At 42.8% G+C, this 17,604-nt stretch overlaps 1 protein-coding gene across 6 annotated transcripts in view; it reads right to left on the bottom strand.

Annotated features, from left to right (window-relative positions):
- PHF21A (PHD finger protein 21A) overlaps positions 1–17,604 on the bottom strand; it is a 280,009-nt gene that overhangs the window by 210,763 nt on the left and 51,642 nt on the right. For all 6 annotated transcript variants that reach the window (XM_039534728.1, XM_039534726.1, XM_039534729.1 and 3 more), the window contains exon 2: positions 8,180–8,223. The gene's annotated coding sequence lies outside the window, so the exon portion shown is untranslated. The remainder of the gene's footprint in view (positions 1–8,179; positions 8,224–17,604) is intronic.

The raw sequence follows: 17,604 nt of genomic DNA, 5'->3' as shown, positions 1-17,604 counted from the left end.
GACGCCTCCTGAGACCCACTTAGAAATCCTCTGGAAGGATATGGCTTGCCCCCGTGATATCTCGCTATGGAGATAGAGTCTCAGTGATTTCCTAATGAGCTTGGTTCTTTGCAGGTAGAATGCCAGACCATGCTGGACATTGAGGGAATGAAGTCTCTTATCTCCAGAGGAAGCCTAGGTTTTTGGGAAAAATACAAGTGTATCATTTGATATGGAACTCAGAAACCATCTTGGGGGGGAACTTGGGGCATAGCTGAAGAGAAACCTTTTCTTTGTGCAACACTGTATAAAGAGGAGCCATCATGATGGCACTGAGCTCACTGAGGTGATAGCTACTATAAATGCCACCTTTACAAACATGTGGGCCATGGTACAATTCACCACGGGTCCAAAAGGTGCACTAGTGAGCTTGGCTAGGACACTGATGAAGGTGCCACTGAGGCATAGGTTTAAATACTGGTGGTAAGGTCCTGGTCACGCCTTTCATGAATCATACTGTAGCTTTGTGAGTAAAAATGGAGCATCTGTCCACCAGAGGTAGGAAGGCACTAATCGTTGTTACATGTACTCTTAGCGAACTAACGGAGACACATGAAGTCTTCAGGAATAGGAGATAGTCTAGAACAACCAGGATGCTTACAGTATCTGGAGAATGTTGGTGTAGTCAGGTCTAGGCCAAAAAAAAGTCTTCACTTGGCCTGATAGCAGGTTCTAGAATACGCTTTTCTACTCTCGTTAAGGATCACCTGAACAGGGGCTGAACATGAGAGTTCTATTTCCAACACCCATCCAAAAACCAGGAAGTGAGGTGGACTTCACCCAGACTGGGATACTTGGTCTTCCCTCAGTTGTGGATTAGGAGATCTGGGAAGAGGTGGATCCTGACTGCTGGGCAGGCAGACATTATTAGAAGTTCCATGAACCAGAACTGTCTGGGCTAGTGGGGTGCTCGGAGAATGATGCTGGCTTTGTCGCAGTGTATCCTGCCTATGAGCTGCAGAAACAGGAGAATGGGACGAAAGACATATCTGCAGCCATTCATCCAGGACATGAGCAGAGCATCACCTTGGGAGTTGCAACTCATGACTTCCCTTGAGCAACATAGGGGGAGCTTTCTGTTCATTTGGGACACAAAGAGGTCATATAACTGAGTACTCCACAGTGTAAATATCTCACTTACGACTGTGTCGTGAACTTCCCACTTCTGGCCTATCACAAAGCTTCTGTTTGTCTGCCAGGGTGTTGTTGATAAGGCAATGCACATTCCTGGTATTGTGATGTGGTTCCTGATGCACCAGTTCCAAAGTCTGACCTCTTCCTGGCAGAGGGGATGAGATTTTTTTTCTTTTTCTCTCTCTTGCTGTGCGTGTGTGTGTGTGTGTGTGTACGCGCGCTTTATATAGACCATTGCAATGATATTGTCCGATATTATTTGTATATGGAGTAAGCATATAAGCAGAAGGAAGGCTTGCAAAAAAGATGGATCTCTCTCAGTTCCAATAAGTTTATATGCAGCCTGGCCTCTAATGGAGTCCAGATGCCATGAGCAGTGTGGTTGTCCAGGTGAGCACCCCATACCAGAAGAGAGAGGTCGGTCATAATGGTGGCCCTGGGGGTGGGAGGGCTGAAGGGAACTCCCACCATGAACTTTTCTGGATTCAACCACCAAGTTAAGGAGGTAACAACTCTGGCAGGAGCAACCTGGAGTTGATTTGGTCCTTGGTTGGTCGATAGATTGAATGAAGCCAAGTCTACAAGCACCGCAAGTGGAGTCTGGAGAAAGGAGTCACGTAGGTGCATGTGGCCAAACTGTGAGAGGCACTTGTGCACTGTAGCTTGTGATCTGTGGGTGGTGTGTGAAATCAGGTTGCCCATTGCATGAAACCTTTCTGAGCGAAGGAACACTTTCACAGAAACTGAATCCAACCTTGCCCCTATAAAGTTTATTGACCTTGTGGGTAACAAAACAGACTTTTCTTCATTTATCCACATGACTAGGGCTGTTAGAAGTTGTATGCCTGTCATGCACCTCACCTCCTGACAAGATCAGCCTACCAGGAGCCAATTGTCCACATATGGGAACACTGTATGGTCCTGGCATTTCATCTGGGCTGCTACTACAGAGAAAACCTTTGTAAATACTCTGGGTGCCATAGCCAGCCAAAGGGGAGGACTCAAAACTCCAAGTACTCCTAGCCTACCACAAAATGCAGGAACTTCTTGTGTGATGCGTGAATGTCCACATGGAAATACACACCCTTTATGTCAAGAGCCACAAACCACATCACTTCCTGAAGGGAGGATATTATAGATGCCAGCATAATCATCCAGAATTTCAACTTTCAAATAAGAAGGTTGAGTTGCTGAAAGTGTGGGATGGGTCTTTTCATATTTCCTAATCCCTCAAAAAGATGGAGGGTATAGAAGAACCGCCTCCAATGGCAATGAAGTGGGAAGCACTCTATTGCCCCTCGGTGTAAAAAGGGATTCTGCTTCCCACTGAAAAATTACCTCATGAGAGAGGTCCCCAAAGGGGGACTGGGCAGCGGGTTTCTGAGATGGGAAGGAGAGAAATACTACAGAGTGTCCTTGGCGGATAATCTCCAGAACACAGCTGTCCATAGTGATCTTGTTCCAGTTGTGGGCAAAGAGTGTAAGACAGCCCTCAAAGATGACAGGGGGGTTGGCATAAGTGACAGTACATGGGTCTCGACCAATATGTCAAACGTGGCTCTTGGTTGGTGATTAAGAGAGAAAGAGTAGAGGCTGGGCAGTAGAGGGGGCCAAGAAGCGAGGCCTCTGAATCTTTTGGTGTTTGCACAAAGGCTCAGCTGATAAATTGCATGAGGTGGCGGCGGCCTTGGTCTATAAGATTGGCCTCCAGGAGGAAACACCAGAGGCAATGTATAAATCCTAGGGGAATACAGAGACAGAGACAATCTCAAGTCTTTTAGCAAGTGCAGGGACTCGTCTGTTTTATCACTGAAGAGATCCAACTCATCAAAAGGGAGACGGTCCTGCATGGTGTTTTGGACTTCCCTTGGAAACCCTGACAATTGCAGCCTTATGACTAGACCAGTGTGACCACTTCTGGAAGCCACATCTACTGCAGCCTGGAGGACTACTTTTGTCACTAGCTTCCCCTCATTTAAGAGAGAGACTTGAAATTGGGCTGTCTTCTGTGAGAAGCTTTTCTGTGAAAACTGCAAGCCTGGAATAGATATTAAAGTTGCATTTTGTTAACAATGCTTGGTAGTTTTCTACAGGCCTGCAATTTCATGTTGCTAACACCTTCCTCCCCAGGAGCTTCAGTCCCTTAGAACCTTTATCTGCCAGGGTGGTCTTTTGATAGTATGACCTAGCCCTTACGAGAGCTGCCTGAACCACCAGCAAGTTAGGGGCAGGATGAGAACATAATAATTCGGCTCCTTTGCCAGGAACAAAGTATTGCCTCTCAGCTCTTTTTGATGTAGGGGCACAGGCTGATGGAGTGTGCCATACCACTCCAGTTGGTCCCAGTATGGTTTCATTAATAGGCAGGGCCACCTTATTTGGTCCCCGAGGCTGTAATATGTTGGTGATGAGAGTCCTGGACCTCCTCCAATAGGATCTGTAGGTTACGGGGAACTCTTTGTGGCAGCTCCTGGTATTGGAGGCGGTCATCCGGCAGAGAAGGAGTGACCACCTTGTCCAGGGATGATGAAGAGGCACCCTTCGGTACCTGTGGATATGGTTCAATCTCCTCCTCCTCATACACTGACTGGTGAGAGGGAGAGGAGTGGTACGACTCTTCAGAGGGGTCCAAACACCTGTCATAAGGATCCCACAGACCCACAATAAGGCCAGAAAGAGGGATCTATAGGTCGTGGGGACCCCCAAAGACATTGGTACCAGCTGTCCCTGGGGATGGAGAGGTTTGAAGGTCATACCAAGTGGAATGGCAAGCATAACTCCTCAATTGTCTATTGGAGCTTAACAGCATCCACGGAGATACCAGTGCAGCCATCTCCTCGGATTCATCCAAGTGAGAGAACTACTCAATCGGTGCAGTGGTGCTGTCAGTACCAGGGCACTCCAGCCAAATGATTGGAGGTGAGACAGTTCCTTGGACAGTGATGTTGACTCCTCCAGCAGAGTCAGATCATCCCCATCAGGGGGACTGGGTCAGAAAGAAATGGAGACTATGAATAAGGGAGGAATACATCCTCTGTTGTTGTACAAGTCTCGGGACACCTTGGTGTCCAAGGGATTCCCACAGTTAAATCTGACAGATCCAGTACATCTGCAGCAACTAAACAGTCTTTAGATAGATGAGGTGGTACTGACTATCGATCCGGACTAGCACTCATATATGGAACCAGTCTATCCTTAGGCTTTGGTACCAAGATGACCAATGGAATTAGAAGGTATTTCTTTTTATGTATCTTGCCCTTTGATCTGGGGGTCTCCATCAGAGCCAGTTCCTTAGGTTCCATATGCAACATCTCACCCAACCTGGACAGGCTCAGGGAGGAAGCATGTTTCTTATGACCATTCCTCAATGGGGATCTATCCTTGTGTCCATGAGAGAGCATTCTACTCTCATGTGGAGTCCTTGAAGAAGAATCCTTGGGCTTATATGTTTAGGACCCTGCTCCAAGGAATGTGCTTGGAAAGGCACCGCTCGTCAGTTAAGGCTGACCTATGTGGGGGGTGGTCTCCTTGGCCCAGATCGGAGAGGGGCCTCAGGGCCTTCATCAGGTGCTTCTGTAGATGAAGCTCCCAGGTTGCTCGAGTTCTGGGTGGGAAGGAGCGACAGATACTGCACTTTTCAGGAATATGCACCTCAGCCAGACTGTACAGGCACTGCTGATGTTTGTTACTGATGGAGAAGGGTCGAAGGCAGGAAACTCAATTCTTGAACGGACTCTGGGCATAATCCCAGAGTCGGGGAGAGGTTCCCCGACTGGAGGAAAAAAAAAAACCTCTATACTATAAACTTTAACTATCACCTACAAATCTAAGAATATAACTATCTACAAATGTTTTATTTATAGGTTATAGAACCAAGTGAAGGAAGGCACAATTCCAACTGAGGCCATCGCTGCAGTAAGAAGGAACTGGAAAGGTGTCAACCTGCACTGCTTCTTATACCTTCAGTCGGAAGCACGAGGGTAGCTACTACGCATGTGAGGGCCAACAGACACTACTTTGAAAAATTTCCGGACTCTAGCATATGGTGCACATGCGTACCCACATGTGGAATACGCCTAGGGACTATCATTCGAAGAACCTAGTCCCTCCCTGAGACCCACAATCTGCTGAGACAGCACACCACAGGAAGTTCCTCCTCAAATGATCTGACAGACAGTGGTCTTAATGATCTCTGATTGGGCCCCTGAACCTATATAAAGCCACGGCATGTACCAGGAAGTGTCTAGGAAATTATGTGGAACCTTACCTAGCTGCCATGATTGCCTGCTTCTCTGTTCCTGAATTCCTGGGACTAACCTTGGCTCTGACTTAGATTCTGACTCCTGATCAACCCCCTGGAACTCCAAAACAGATCCCAATACCTGGAACTAAGCCTCAGCCCATTTCCTGACTGTCTGGTTCTGACTCTGGGCTTGATTCTTGACCCTCATACTGGCTCTGAACCCTGGATTCAGTTCTGAGATCCCAAACTCCTGCCACCAGTCCCACTTACCTTCACCCAGGATCCTGACAATCATTTTAAGCATTCATGTCTTTACATTTTAACAAGTTACCTAAATCAGGAGCCTACTGGACCTGTAAAACTACTGGAATTCTAGGCCCCAATCCTTCAAACTGCAGAGTGATCCTTGCACACAAACAAGTCTTCCACTTGCAGGATTGGGACCTTAGTTAGCAACATCTAAAGCCTGGTCTACACTAAGCGTTTAAACCGGTTTTAGGAGCGTAAAACCGATTTAACGCCACACCCGTCCACACTGAGAGGCCCTTTATATCGATATAAAGGGCTCTTTAAATCGATTTCTGTACTCCTCCCTAATGAGAGGGAGTAGCGCTAGTATCGGAATTACCATATCGGATTGGGGTTAGTGTGGCCGCAGATCGACGGTACTGACCTCCGGGTGGTATCCCACAGTGCACCACTGACCGCTCTGGACAGCAATCTGAACTCGGATGCAGTGGCCAGGTGGACAGGAAAAGCCCCACAAACTTTTGAATATTTCCTGTTTGTCCAGCGTGGAGCTCCGATCAACACGTGTGGCGATGCAGTTAAAAATCAAAATAAAGAAAGAGCTCCAGCATGGACCATGCGGATGTGATTGCTGTAAGGGCAGGCAAATCTGTTCTATCAGCGCTCCGTTACAGAAGACGAAATTCAAAATCATTTTTTAAAAATCTCCAGACAGACGCCATAGCAGGGACTCAGCGCACTGCTGCGTGACAAGCGTAACGGAAAGCCAAAGAATCAAATGGATGCTCATGGACGGGAGGACTCAAGCTATCCCACAGTTCCTGCAGTCTCCGAAAAGCATTTGCATTTTTGGCTGAGCTCCAAATGCTTCATGGGTCAAACACAGTGTCCGCAGTGGGTCAGGGCATAGCTCGGCAATTTACGCGCCCCTCCCTACCCACCCCCAGAAGTGAAAGGGAAAACAATCCTCTCTTGACTCTTTTACATGTCACCCTATCTTTACTGAATGCTGCAAATAGACAGGATGCTGCAGCACTCAACACCAACATCCTTGCTCCCCCCCCACCACGGGTGGCTGATGTTGCAATATGACTGATATCCATCGTCATCATCAGCCTATTGGCACATGGGACAGTGCAAAAGGACTGGTAACCATGCCGACTAGCATCAGTGAGGTCGATCAAGGGCGCCTGCTCCTAATTTTTCCTGGTAGATGGTGCAGTATGGCTGGTAACCGTCTTCATCATAGCAACATGGGGCTGAGCTCCATCAGCCCCCACCCTTCATGTGTAAAGAAAAGATTCAATTGCCCCTGGACTAGCAGTGGGATGCTGGGCTCCTCTTCTCCACACTGCTTAATGTCCTGTCTGGACTATCATAGCAGCTGGAGGCTGCCTTCCACTCATTTCTCACTAACAAGTCACTGTGTCTTATTCCTGCATTCTTTATTACTTCATCACATAAGTGGGGGGACAATGCTATGGTAGCCCAGGAAGGCTGGGGGAAGAACGGAATCAACAGGTGGGGTTGTTGCAGGAGCACCCTCTGTGAATAGCATACAGCTCATAATTTCTGCAGGATCTGACACAGAGCAGCTGTGCTCTCTGGTTCTATGATATAGTGGTTCTCTAGTACACTTGCCCATATTCTAGGCAGGACTGATTCTATTTTTAGATACCAAAAAGGAGGGATTGACTCAGGGAGTCATTCCCAATTTTGGCTTTTGCGCCCCTGGCTGATCTCAGCCAGGGGCACTTACGACAGCAGCAAATGGTGCAGTGCAAAAGGACTGGTAACCATGATCATCTTATTACCAATTTATGGTATGGTAGATGGTACAGTATGGCTGGTAACCATCTCTGCTGTCATGCAAAAGCAAAAGCATGCTGCTGTGTAGCGCTGCTGAATCGCCTCTGTCAGCGGCATCTAGTACACATACGGTGACAGTCACAAAAGGCAAAACAGGCTCCATGATTGCCATGCTATGGCATCTGCCAGGGCAATCCAGGGAAAAAAGGCGCGAAATGCTTGTCTGCCGTTGCTTTCCCAGAGGAAGGAGTGACTGACGACATTTACCCAGAACCACCCGCGACAATGATTTTTGCCCCATCAGGCACTGGGATCTCAACCCGGAAATTCCAAGGGGTGGGGGAGGCTGCGGGAACTATGGGATAGCTACGGGATAGCTACCCACAGTGCAACGCTCCAGAAATCGACGCTAGCCTCGGACCGTGGACGCACACCACTGATTTAATGTGTTTAGTGTGGCCGCGCACACTCGATTTTATACAATCTGTTTTGCTAAACCGGTTTATGTAAATTCGGAATAATCCTGTAGTGTAGACGTACCCTAAGTTTTAGTCAGTTTTTTAACATTGTTCCTGTATGCAAAACTGGACAGGATTTTGGTTTCAGTCAATCATCAACACTTCCTGCTTCATTTATGGATGCTAGCTCTTAATAAAAGTATATTGTACATTCTGAATTATTACTTGTCTAGCAAAAGGTACTTACCAGTTCTGGAAAACAGATTTTCCCCTTCAGCTCTCTAGCCCCCCCTACAACAAAACAAAAACAAGAGAATCATCAGATAACATTTAATTTGAGTTTGGAACAAAAAGAATTTGGGGGGGGAGTATATCTCCAAATGATTTTTTTTTTAAAAAAAGATGTAGCAGACAAATATGAAATTGATCTGAGAAGGGCGAAAAAAAAGAGTTTGATATAGTTTGATATAGCAAGGGAAGAACTGAGAGTGCTTATAATTCTATTATTTCCCAGTTACTGTAAACCAGATTGAAGTGCAAGCAGTGCTGTGAGGGTCTTCTTTTGCCAATACTGGAATGGAAATTTTAAACAAAGAAGCACTTTATCTAAAGGAAAAAAATCAACTGACCATCACTTTTTCTTGCATGTCTATGTAACAAAATTAATTATAGCAAAGCTTGGGCCAAACTGTGTTTAGGGCCTTACCCCATCCACAACTTGATTATAATAACTCCACTCCAAGATATTTACTATGATGGTTACAAGTGCATTCTCATTTGTATTTAGGCTCAGCCAACTTTGTCACAGACTAAAAATCCAAACACACATTTTACAACTTTGCTAGAAAAATCTGGGTGATAATACAAACCTTATCTTAGGCGCTGATCCTAAAATGTGATTAATGATATCCCACTGCAGAGCTCAGGCTCTAGGTCTCTATCCTACAACTAGATGCATTGGTGCAGACTTGTGATCATGTGCACTCACATCAAAGTCAATGGGATTCAATACAAATGCAAGAGACAGACTGCACTTGCTAATCTATTTACAGACCTGGGAAAGAATCTGTACAGGAAATTTAATGCCTACTGTTAAGTAGTGAATATGCATATCCACTTAGTGTCAGAATTTTTAGACTGTGTGTTTAGAACTAATTTTTTCCTTAGTATGGCACTTGGGTCAGTTATTTATTTATTTAAGTTCTGAGGAAAGTTATAACAATTTCTAAATGTTGATGAGGTGGAGTTTTTTTGAGCCGCTGATTTCTGCATAAGGGTACACAAAGCAACCTATACATCAGTATTTTGGATGTAAGCAGTGCAAGGTCTGAAATATCCAGATCACTGACAGCTATTTAGAGATCAGCCTTAATTCACAAGTTATAGTGGTTTCTCAACCATTCAAACCCCACACTTGATTGCGTTTTTCCCCCTTCATAGGCTCTAAAGCCCACACAATGAGGTCATTTAATCACCACAAACACATGTCTCCTTTCAGCAACAACATACTAAGGTTGTGTCTATATCTGAGTGCTATAAAAGGCTGTGGCTCTGGAAAGCTAAGCAAAGAAGCTTTCACAATACATCTACAACTACGACCTTAGAGTGATCAAGTCTCAATTTTCATTAAGAAAAAAAATTTAAAAAAAATCAACATTCATTTGTAGCAAGTTCAAGAAAACAATTTTATTTTTCTCTATTTTAAAGAAGGAATCACCCATTTTTAGAGACAGAGCATGACCAAGGCTGTGATTGTCCTCCATTCTGGGACCCCAATTCCATCAAATCAAAACCCCGCCCCCTTCCAGCCTAGTAATATGGAAAGGTCAGAATAGTTTCAACCCAGACTCTTTTCTGTAAGGTTGTAATCCTGAGAACCCATGGACTCAAAGGACTGTGAATCACAAACTCCAGAGTTCTAATTCAAGCTCTGTGACTTGCTGTGTGCCTTGGACAAGTCACTTAAATAGGACCTAAAGAGGTGGTAAAACAGGCTTGTACCTTTGCTGCTTCACGTAATATATTACATTTAAAAAATGTTAAAAGAACATTAACATTTGAAAAGTCAAGCACTCAAGAGTTATGAAATGCCAGAATTAAGACTGCCTCTGCAACCTTAATTCTGCCCTTGTGTGCATATATACATTATGATGCAGTATTTAATTACATGATCACAAACTATTTTTCCCACAGGAACTCTGCCTCATTCAGTGCAGAGGATGGTTGGCACTTAGAGAATGAGGCATCTGTTCAATATTTCTTTATACCCTCATCATTTGTGCAGCCCCAGGCATTATTTACTGAATACCAACCAAGCCCTGCAGTGAGTAAAGAATTATTAGTTTTCTCACAGATAGTATGGAGATGAGCACCATAGAAAATCCTGATTTTAAAAAACATTATGATTTTTTTCTCTGCAACAACCCTGTGAAGTATGAGATTTACCACAAACAGGGAACTGAGGCACACAGACATTAAAGCCAAAATTTGCAAGAGTCTCCAATAACATTGAGTGCCCAAGTAAATGGGCTCTCAACTTAAGACATGTACGATTTAATTTTTCAGAGTACTTATTGTTTTTATAGTCTTTTATATACAGATATTACCTAAACAATCCTCATAATACTCCTGTGTGGTAGGTAGATATAACTGCCCTACTTTACAAATGGGAAAACAACCAAAACTAAAAGGCAATGTAACTTGCTCAAGACCACACAGACTGAGTTAGTAGCAGAGCCAGGATTAGGATTTAGGACATACTGACTCCTAATTCTAATACATATGACCATGTAATTAAAGACTATTATAAATGTATATGCACAAGAAGACAGAATTAAGATTTTTATAGGCAAACTTAATTCTGGCATTTCTTAATTTTTGGGTACTGGACTTTGCAGTCTTAACATGAACATTCTTTTTTACATAGTTGTTTAGCAAGTCATTTCCTAGAGATATGTAATTCTGTGACAAGCAGCTGTAATGGTGATTTTAGACAGCTCATCTTTTGCCCTATCTAATCAGATTTTTTTTTTTTGAGTCCAAAGCACCTCTATGACTCCAGGCCTATTTCCTCCCCTTCCCCCCCACAATGTAAAACCTTGCTGCAAACCATGGAGGCATTAGAGTGCTTTACAAAATAATAATAATAATAAAATAATAATAATATATTCAAATATCAGGCAACCTAAATATAAGAGTCACTACTGTTCCTGCTATAACAAAGGCATGAAAAGTTGAGAGTTTTGCTTTGTTTGTTTATAAAGTGAGTGGGAAAAGAAGTCTAGATTTCCCTTGAAGGACCCAGAGATATGAACTGCAAGCTCTCATCCCTAAACAAGCAATGTCAAGTCTCACAATATTTGATATTTTTCTGAAAGCCTCTGCTTCTGGAGCCATGTGTTTGTCAGAATCTCCACTTTCATTTTAAAAAAAAAAAGCTTCATGTTTGCAGAGAAACGTGAGGGCGCACTTGAAAACGAGACCCAATAAGATCAAAAACCAAAAGACAAATTAAACCTCCAATTTTTTTTTAAATTTTATAATTTTTAGGCCAGTGTCATAAACAGATAGTTAAGGGTTAAAGTCTGTTTTACCTGTAAAGGGTTAACATGCAGTACCTGGTGACCACCTGACCAAAGGACCAATCAGAGACGAGATAATTTCAAATCTCTGTGGAGGGAAGCCTTTGTCTGTGTTCTTTGTTGGTTCTCTTTTTAAATCTAAGAAAGGTCAGTCATGTCTCCAAGTTCTCCTGGAGTAGTTTCTACTAATTAATAGTGAGTATTAATTAGAAAGGCGAATTAGTCTTATGATTTGTTTTCTATATTTGCAATGGGGTGTTTGCTAAAGGAAATGCTTTATTCCTGTTTGCTGATATTGCTTTTTACTGAGAAAGGGGGAGGGGAGATTCTCTCCAGAGATTGATAAGGTTATTCCCTATGAGTGTCCAGCTTGGGCTCATAGAGATTCTGTATTTTCTTTTTTGTTCTCTTAATAAATTCTTTTCTTTTCTTTGGACTTGGTTAATTCCTTCTCTTGTGGAAATTCAGGGGAAGGGGAGGGGGGAAGAGACAGTTCCTCCTGGGTTTGATTCAAGCAGTTTGAATCAAGGTATCGCTCTCTCCGGAGCAGGCTGGAGAGAGGGGGGAGGGGGAAGGTTCCTCCTCTGTGAATTGATCTGTGTTCCCAGGGAGTGTCTTTGAAGGGAGACAGGGGGGAAACAGGGGTGTCCCGGCCCACGAAATTGACCGGGTGGTGGCAGCAAAAGGGGAGACCTACCCTAGGATTTTTGGGGTGGGGGAAGACATGCGGGTCCTCACTTTGAAACCCCCCAGTTTCAAGTGAGGGTAGACTCTGACAGCCAGTATCATGGTTTTTGGGGCCTGATTCTTGACTGTTGAGCACATGAAGTTGGTACTACCGCTAAACAGAAATCTTTAAGTTAAAGAATTTCTTCCAATTGTTTGAGTTGAACAATTGTCAATAAAAACAAAGCTTTTAATAGTCCTAATTAGGGCTGTTGATTAATTGCAGTTAACTCACATGATAAATTTTAAAAAACTAATTACAATAAAAATAATTAATCGCAATTGCTGCATTAATCGCATTATTAAATAGAATATCAATTGAAATTAAATGTTTTTGATGTTTTTCTACATTTTCAAGTATATTGATTTCAGTTAGAACACAGAATACAAAGTGTACACTGCTCACTTTCTATTATTCTTTTTTATTACAAATATTTGCACTGTTAAAAATTATAAACAAAAGAAATTGTATTTTTCAATTCACCTCATACAAGTACTGTAGTGCAACCTCTATCATGAAAATGTAACTTACAAATGTAGATTTGGGGGGGGGGTTACATATCTGCATTCAAAAACAAAATGTACTACTTTAGAATCTACAAGTCCACTCAGTCCCTCTCCTTGTTCAGCCAACCACTAAGACAAAAAACATTGTTTACATTTACGGGAGATAATGCTGCCCACTTCTCATTTTCAATGTCACCAGAAAACGAGAACAGGCATTCACATGGGACTTCTGTAGCTGGCATTGCAAGGTATTTACGTGCCAGATATGCTAAATATTTGTATGTCCCTTCATGCTTTGGCCACCATTCCAGAGGACATGCTTCCATGCTGACAACACTCGTTAAAAAAAATAATGCTTTAATTAAATTTGTGATTGAACTCCTTGAGGGAAAATTGTAGATCTACAGCTCTGTTTTACCCATTTCATGTTACAACAGTCTCGTATGATGACCCCAACATACATTGTTCATTTTAAATACACTTACAGTGCAGATTTCACAAAATGCAAAGAAGGTACCAATGTGATTTTTTTTTTTTAATATAATGGAGATATACTTATCTCCTAGAACTGGAAGGGACCCTGAAGGGTTCATTGAGTCCAGCCCCCTGCCTTCACTAGCAGGACCAAATACTGATTTTGCCCCAGATCCCTAAGTGGCCCCCTCAGGGATTGAACTCACAACCCTGGGTTTAGTAGGCCAATGCGCAAACCACTGAACTATCCCTTCCCCCACAAGATACCCAACCCAAGATTTAAGAATCTGAAATGCACAAGGTGCAGAGCATGCTTTCAGAAGTCTTAAAAGAGCAACACTCAGCTACAGAAACTACAGAACCTCAACAACCAAAAAAGAAAATCAATCTTCTACTGGTAGCATCTGACTCAAATGATGAAAATGAACATGTATTGGTCCGCACTGCTTTAGATTGTTATCAAGCAGAACCCCTCATCAGCATGGACGCATGTCCTCTGGAATGGTGGTTGAAGCATGAAGGGACATTGAATATTTAGCACATCTGGCATATAAATATCATGCAGCATTGGCTACAACAGTGCCATGAGAACGCGTGTTCTCACTTTCAGGTGACATTGTGAACAAAAAGCAGGCAGAATTATCTCCCATAAATGTAAACAAACTTGTTCGTCTGAGCGACTGGCTGAACAAGAAATTGGACCGAGTGTACTTATAGGCTCTAAAGTTTTTGTTTTTGTTTTTTTTAATATAATTCTACATTTGTAAGTTCAAATTCCATGATAAATTGCACTACAGTTCTTGTATTAAGTACATTGAAAAATACCATCTTATTTTTACAATGTAAATATTTATAATAAAAATAAATATAAAGTGAGCACTGTACATTTTGTATTCTGTGTTGGAAATGAAATCAATATATTTGAAAATGTAGAAGACATCCAAAAATATTTCAATAAATGGTATTCTATTATTAACAATGCGATTAATCATTATTCATTTTTTAATTGCGCGATTAATCGTGATTTTTTTTAATCGCTTGACAGCCCTAGTCCTAATAAAAATCATTTCCTGCATTCTGATCAGGTTTTACTTGATCAGTGTCTGCAAAACCATAATCCTACAATTTCCTAGGATATTCCAGGAATCATAGAATATCATGGTTGGAAGGGACCTCAGGAGGTCATCTAGTCCAACCCCCTGCTCAAAGCAGGACCAATCCCCAACTAAATCATCCCAGCCAAGGCTTTGTCAAGCCTGACCTTAAAAACCTCTAAGGAAGGAGATTCCACCACTTCCCTAGGTAACCCATTCCAGTGCTTCACCACTCTTCTAGTGAAACGTTTTTCCTAATATCCAATCTAAACCTCCCCCACTGCAACTTGAGACCATTACTCCTTGTTCTGTCATCTGCTACCACTGAGAACAGTCTAGATCCATCCTCTTTGGAACCCCCTTTCAGGTAGTTGAAAGCAGCTGTCAAATCCCCCCTCATTCTTCTCTTCTGCAGACTAAACAATCCTAGTTCCCTCAGTCTCCCCTCATAAGTCATGTACTCCAGCTCCGAATCACTTTTGTTGCCCTCCGCAGGACTCTTTCCAATTTTTCCACATCCGTCTTATAGTGTGGGACCCAAAACTGGACACAGTACTCCAGATGAGGCCTCACCAATATCAAATAGAGGGGAATGATCACATCCCTCGATCTGCTGGCAATGCCCCTACTTATACAGCTCAAAATGCCGTTAGCCTTCTTGGCAACAAGAGTACACAGTTGACTCATATCCAGCTTCTCATCCACTGTACCCCTTAGGTCCTTTTCTATAGAACTGCTGCCTAGCCATTCGGTCCCTAGTCAGTAGCAGTGCATGGGATTCTTCCGTCCTAAGTGCAGGACTCTGCACTTGTCCTTGTTGAACCTCATCAGATTTCTTTTGGCCCAATCCTCTAATTTGTCTAGGTCCCTCTGTATCCTATCCCTACCCTCCAGCATATCTACCACTCCTCCCAGTTTAGTGTCATCTGCAAACTTGCTGAGAGTGCAGTCCATACCATCCTCCAGATCATTAATGAAGATACTGAACAAAACCGGCCTCATGACCGACCCATGAGGCACTCCGCTTGATACCGGCTGCCAACTAGACATGAAGCCATTGATCATTACCCGTTGAGCCCGACGATCTAGCCAGCTTTCTATCCACCTTATACTCCATTCATCCAGCCCATACTTCTTTAACTTGCCAGCAACAATACTGTGGGAGACTGTATCAAAAGCTTTGCTAAAGTCAAGGAATAACACATTCACTGCTTTCCCCTCATCTACAGACCCAGTTATCTCCTCATAGAAGGCAACTAGGTTAGTCAGGCATAACTTGCCCTTGATGAATCCATGCTGACTGTTCCTGACCACTTTCCTCTCCTCAAGTGCTTCAGAATTGATTCCTTGAGGAACTGCTCCATGATTTTTCCAGGCACTGAAGTGAGGCTGACTGGCCTGTAGTTCCCTGGATGCTCCTTCTTCCCTTTTTTAAAGATAGGCACTACATTAGCCTTTTTCCAGTCATCCGGGACCTCCCCTGATAGCCATGAGTTTTCAAAGATAATGACCAATGGCTCTGCAATCACATCTGCCAACTTCTTTAGCACCATCGGATGTAGTGCATCCGGCCCCATGGACTTGTGCTCATCCAACTTTTCTAAACAATCCTGAACCACTTCTTTCTCCACAGAGGGCTGGTCACTTCCTCCCCATGCTGTGCTGCCCAGTGCAGCGGTCTGGGAGCTGACCTTGTTCATGAAGGAAAAGCCGGGGACAAAAAATATTTCTAATTTTATTTTATTTATATTTCTAAAGTTTATTTTCCTGAACAAAAGAAAGCCGAAAAAGAGTATGAGTGGTTTCTTTATATATAGAAACAAAGATGGTATATATAACCCACCTTTGCAGGTCAACTTTAACTTCTCTATCCAGTTGCTAAATTGAGAATACTTGCTTACCTCTCACAGGCATGTTGTAAAAATTAAGACCCCAATCATAAAACATTTCTACCTGTGACTAATAATAAGCATGAGAAGCTCCCACGGACTTCAACAGGACAACACACGTGCTTAAAGTTAAACACAGACAAGTGTTTGCAGGACTGGGACCTAAATATTTAATATTTGTATAGCACTTTTTAGATAGCACTTTTAATCTTCATAACAAGTGTACTGTATAACAAAGTTTTCTATTATGGAGATCAGATATTTATTGTAAGCTTTAAATTATAAAATGTAAATTTACTTTATTGTAACCAAAAAACAACAAAACAAAAAAAACCACTATGATTAGAAGGATGGGATATGAAAGAAACGTCATGTTTAGGCCAGTGTTTCCTATTACATATTTTTTCAGTCCCTAGAAACAGGATGTTTCTAAACAGGATTTGAAACGAGTATTGACAGAGCCTTAGACTATACATGATGACTTAGTGCTCTAGCTACACTACAGACAGACAGATCCATGTTAAACATAATCAAGTCCTAACTTGTGTTTCACACAGAGCTAATATACTTCGCTGAATGCAGCAACTTTTTTCACAGCACAGCAGCGCTTTAACAGTGTTGGCCTATCCACACACATCACTACACAACTGTGTTTAAGTCAATGCATTTGGGAAAATTTTGGGCAGATATCGCATACTGCCTCAGCTGTTCCTGCCAAAGTTAGAGAATTGGGACCATTTCCTCACATGAGCATAAGAATATAAGCACAGCCATACTGGGTTAGACCAAAGGTCCATCTAGCCTAGTGTCCTGTCTTCCAACAGTGGCTAATGCCAGGTGCCCCAGAGGGAATGAACAGAACAGGTCATCATCAAGTGATCCATCCCCTGTTGCCCATTCCCAGCTTCTGGCAAACAGAGGCTAGGGACACCATCCCTGCCCATCCTGGCTAATAGCCATTGATGGACCTCTCCTCAATGAACTTATCTAGTTCTTTTTTGAGCCCTGTTAGTCTTCACAACATCCTCTGGCAAGGCATTTCACAGGTTGACTGTACACTGAGTGAAAAAATACTTCCTTTTGTTTCTTTTAAACCTGCTGCTTATTAATTTCCATTAGGTGGCCCCTAGTTCTTGTGTTATGAGAAGGAGTAAATAACACTTCCTTATTTACTTTCTGCACACATCATGATTTTATAAACTATCATATTCTCCCCTTAGTCAACTCATTTCCAAACTGAAAAGTCCCAGTCTTACTAATCTCTTCTCATACGGCAGTCATTCCATACCCCTAATTATTTTTGTTGCCCTTTTCTGAACCTTTTCCAAATCCAATATATATTTTTTGGGATGGGGGAAACCACATCTCCACGCATTATTCAAGATGTGAATGTACCATGGA

This window comes from Mauremys reevesii, linkage group 4 (assembly GCF_016161935.1).
Source record: "Mauremys reevesii isolate NIE-2019 linkage group 4, ASM1616193v1, whole genome shotgun sequence".
In the NCBI taxonomy this organism is placed as follows: Eukaryota; Metazoa; Chordata; order Testudines; family Geoemydidae; genus Mauremys; species Mauremys reevesii.
The sequence above is the reverse complement of the archived record's forward strand: the minus strand, read 5'-3'. Positions and strand labels throughout refer to the sequence as shown.